Here is a 5,120-nt window from a genome sequence, read left to right on the forward strand (position 1 = left end):
TTGTCTTTTGATTTTGTTAACTGTTTCCTTTGCTGTGCAAAAGCTTTTGATCTTGATGAAATCCCAATAGTTCATTTTTGCCCTTGCTTCCCTTGCCTTTGGCGTTGTTCCTAGGAAGATGTTGCTGCGGCTGAGGTCGAAGAGGTTGCCGCCTGTGTTCTCCTCAAGGATTTTGATGGATTCCTTTCGCACATTGAGGTCCTTCATCCATTTTGAGTCTATTTTTGTGTGTGGTGTAAGGAAATGGTCCAGTTTCATTTTTCTGCATGTGGCTGTCCAATTTTCCCAGCACCATTTATTGAAGAGGCTGTCTTTTTGCCATTGGACATTCTTTCCTGCTTTGTCGAAGATTAGTTGACCGTGGAGTTGAGGGTCTATTTCTGGGCTCTCTATTCTGTCCCATTGATCTATGTGTCTGTTTTTGTGCCAGTACCATGCTGTCTTGATGATGACAGCTTTGTAATAGAGCTTGAAGTCTGGAATTGTGATGCCACCAGAAAAGACCTCGAATAGCCAAAGGGATATTGAAAAAGAAAGCCAACGTTGGTGAGACCATTCCTTTCTAATTTCAGGTCATTATCTGGGAATCAGGGCCTTTTCAGGGCCAAGTCCGTATGCTCTAAAACTTCAATCTACTTTGATAACAAATGTTTGTGACTTTTTCTTTGACACTCATTGGTTTTTCCTTTCCAAAAGAAAAAAAAAAAAGTTATTTATACTTGACTTTTTTAAAGATTTATTTATTTGAGAGAAAAGAGTGAGTGTGTGAGTGGGAGTAAGAGAAGGGGGCAAAGGGAGAGGGAGACAGAGAATCTCAAGTAGACTTCCCAATGGCTTAGAGCCCAGTGTGGGGCTCAATCTTATAATCCTGAGATCATGACCTGGGCGGAAATCAAGAGTCAGACACCTAAGTGAGCCACCCAGGCTCCTCATACACTTGACTTTTAAATATAGTTAAAATGGTGGTCCTTTGACTCTTAGTTCTCCTACTTTATAAGGAAAAGAGACAAAAATTTTAAAAATCAAAGCAGTATAATGTAAGTTCCTATTTTTAACCCAATTGCCTCTTCTTTCATTTAGTGGATTTAAGTTTCCTTACCCAATTTTCACTGCTCAAGAAACTGGCCCACCTATGCCCTGTCACTTGCCTTTTCTAAGCCTGTTCATCTATTAAAGGAGGAATTTGAATTGAATTATCTCTGAGATTCTATCATTCAGTCAAATTCTATAAAATTGCAACCTAAGGCAAAATTTGATTTGGCTTTCCAAAGATATCAGTTTACACTGGAAATTGTTCGCTAAAAGGGCTGTGCCTCTTCTAGAGAAAAAGCACTTTCGGGGCACCTGGGTGGCTCAGTGGGTTAAGGCCTTTGCCTTCGGCTCAGGTCATGATCCCAGGTTCCTGGGATCCAGCCCCACATCAGGCTCTCTGCTTGGCGGGGAGCCTGCTTCCTCCTCTCTCTCTGCCTGCCTCTGCCTGCTTGTGATATCTGTCAGATGAATAAATAAAATCTTTAAAAAAAAAAAGAAAAAAGAAAAAAGCACTTTCAAATAGCATTTATATAAATTTAATGTAGTTTTTAAACAGACATAAAATAATAGGATCACAATACAATGTTAAAAAAATTTCCAGGCACCTGTGGCTCAGTTGGTTAAGCAACTGCCTTCGGCTCAGGTCATGATCCCAGAGTCCCGGAATCGAGTCTCACATCGGGTTCCCAGCTCCAAGAGGAGTCTGCTTCTCCCTCTAACCTTTTCCTCTCCCATGCTCTCTCACTGTCTCTCTCTCAAATAAATAAATAAAATCTTAAAAAAAAGAAAGAAAGAAAGAAAATTTCACAATATATATAAAAGATACTGGGCAAAGTGGACTATCCAGTTCATGGACCTTCAAGTCACTGTGAGCCTTTCCAGGACTCTGCTGCAGTCAAGAATACAAAAATATTAAACATCAACCCAAGAGTCAAGGTAAATAAAATTAAGAAGCAGTAGCTTACTTGCATACAAAATTAGAAGCTATGTGCAAAATTCTGGTCCCCATAGCACAGAAAAGCAAGCCTTGGGGCAAGACTATTTCAATAATAATGAATGGGATGGCTCAGGCCATACTTTCCGTGGTTAAACTTTTTTAAAGTAAGACTGTTTAGTTTTAGTGACAAAGGGTGAAGGGGATACAATCAAAGTTATTATCGTTTTAAATGAAATGGACAGCTTAACATGAACTCATTAATCAAACCCTAGAACACCAGAGTACCAACTGAAATTGGAAAGAGGTTTTTATAGAGCAAAGAAAGGAAGATAGCTAACATGGAAGTTCTTATTTTCAAGAAATGAGACAGGCTGGGGGAAATGCGTGTGTGCGTGTATGTGTAATTTCAGTGCAATTTGAAATAAGTTAAGATTTAATTTAGTGAAGATGTACGTGTTATTGTGTCCAGAACAATACTAGGTATGACAGAAATGTTTAAAACATGGACCTTCTCTTCGAGATTTATAATGTGTCTGAAAGAAGTGTACATTCATGGATTAATAATTCAGAGTAGGCAGCTAAGAGAACAGAGTTACGATGGGGTATAAATCTAACCTCCTAAACTTTTTTGATGGCACAGTTAGAGACGAAAATCTGAGAAGCAGATAATGCTTGACCCTATCATACTGTTCCTTATGTCACACATTCTTAATGAAAACTATAAAAAACACAATCTACAATTTTCGGTTCACCTATGCCTCTGCATTTCATGAGTTGAAAAAATAACCCACAAGAAAATAGGAAAGATTAGCCAAAACACAAAAAGTTATAAAAACTGAGGATATAAATAGGCCCTAAAGTGATACGCAGCAGAGCGAAAGTGTCAGTTTTCCTGACTGGGCCAGAAGGGAACATGGCCCTGTTTGGCTATCTTTGGCCCCGTTGGCCTGGAGGGTATGGCCAGGCTGGCCAGGGTAATGTTGGCTTGGGAAGGCAGTTAGCTTAGTGATGAAGAACATGGATCATGGAGTCAGCCCCCCAGGGTTCGGATCTTAGCTTCAGCGTGGAAAAGTTGTTAAGCCTTCATGATTCCCAATTTCCTCATCTGTAAAATGAGGGTCTATATTGGGTCAATCTTACGGAGTGGCTGTGAAGATGAAATCAGGTAACCCATGTAAAGAACTCAACACCATATGGGCACGTGGCAAACACCCCTTAAAACAGTAGCTGTTACTAACAACAGATCTATGTACTTTAAAGAGCAAAGAGTCCCAGCTGTTGCATTAACAGCTAGTTGAGTTTGTGGAGTCCTTTCATCTCTAAGACAAGAGCATGGCTTCACATACTTGTAAAAAGACAATAATAACAATATTTGCCTCAACCAGTGAAAATTTCAGTAGGAAGCAGAATAATATGTACGAAAAAATGCCTTATAATATAGAAAGTGGCAAACACATGTGGGTTCTTGCGAGAATGATTCCTTCAACCCTTCTAAAGAGGTCTGCTGCCTATATTTTGTCTGCTTTTGTTCATAGATGTATCCCAGCACTTAGGACAGTGATGGGCACATAGCAGTGGTCATTGAAAATGATTGAATGAGGGCACCTGGGTGGCTCAGTTGTTTAGGCAACTGCCTTCAGCTCAGGTCATAATCCTGGAGTCCTGGGATCAAGTCCCACATCGGGCTCCCTGTTCGGCAGGGAATCTGCTGCTCCCTGCTCGGCAGGGAATCTGCTTCTCCCGCTGACCTCTCTCCTCTCATGCTCTCTCTCTCTCAAATAAATAAATAAAATCTTTTTAAAAAATGATTGAATGAATAAATGAAGATCAAGTTTCTATAACCTTGAAGGTCATTTTGTTTGGTCTTTTATGTCTCTGAAATCAGTACAAATGAGGATCTGAAGCCCTGAGGGCAGTCACATAGACTGCATTCGTTTTCTGCAGCTGTGTAATGAATTATCACAAACAACAACCACTGGTGTGCTCATGGTTCTGTAAGACAGAAGTCTGGCCCCATGTAGCTGGGTCCTCTGCTCAGGGGCTCATGGGATTGACATCAAACTATCAGACAGGCTGTATTTTTCTCTGGAGGCTCCACAAGGGAAGTCTTCCAAGCCCATTAGGATTGTGACAGATTTCAGTTCTTTATGACGGCAGAACTGAGCTTCGCATGTCCTCGCTGGTCTTCATCGAGCTTCTCTCAACTCCTGAGGCTGCCCCTATTCCTTCCCATGCGGCCCCTCCATAAGCAGTTCCCAGTATCTCCTCAGCAGAACCCTTCATGGCCAGCAGCAGGATCCTTCCCACTGTGAATCCCCCACATGCTTCGAATCTCTCCGACTTCTGCTCATCGGCTAAAGAAAAACTCTACCTTTAAAGGAAAACCCAGATCATCTCCCTTTTGCTGCAGGTTGTAACCTACACAAGGAACTGAGAGCTGATCATAATCAGAGATTCCACCCACACTTAAAGGGAAGGGGTTTACGAAAAGGCCAGGATCATCGTAGATTTTTCTTAGAATTCCGTCTACCACATACACTATATTGTATGAAGAGATAGACTGTCGTAAATACACTGGTGTATGTTTTAAAAGCAGGTGAAAGAACATATGTCTAGGGAGATCCTTTATGTTTCTAATTTACGTGTTTAAATATGCAAGAAGAGGGTCTGACAGGCCACACACTAAACAGTTCACAGTGGTTATCCCTGGGGAGTGAAAATAAGTTTCTCACAATAAATGTACAGTATCCTTACAGTTAAAAATAATGAAAAGAGGAGATAAAAACTGACCCTTTCCCTTTACACTTCAATGTAAATTCCAAATACTTGTTTCACGGCTACTTTCACTCAGCTCACCAATAATGCCGCAGATCAAGTAAAATAATTTCTTCTCCTTTACAGCATCTCTCTCGCAGAGTTTTACAGACATTTCCTTACGAATCATCTCTAATCTTGCTGCACACTTCCCTAGATTCTCCACTTAAGGTTCAGAAGGCTCTGCCTTCATGGTCCCAAAGGCAACAAGAGCTTCTCAGTTCTGCAAACCCCACTCGCCCACACTATGGACTCAACACCACCACTTTTATCAAGTAAGTCAGGTCTCATCTATGTTTTTTTGCCCAAGGAAGGAAAATAAAACCTCAGGAAACCC

The sequence above is a fragment of the Mustela nigripes genome, chromosome 1 (genome assembly GCF_022355385.1).
Source record: "Mustela nigripes isolate SB6536 chromosome 1, MUSNIG.SB6536, whole genome shotgun sequence".
Taxonomy (NCBI): domain Eukaryota; kingdom Metazoa; phylum Chordata; class Mammalia; order Carnivora; family Mustelidae; genus Mustela; species Mustela nigripes.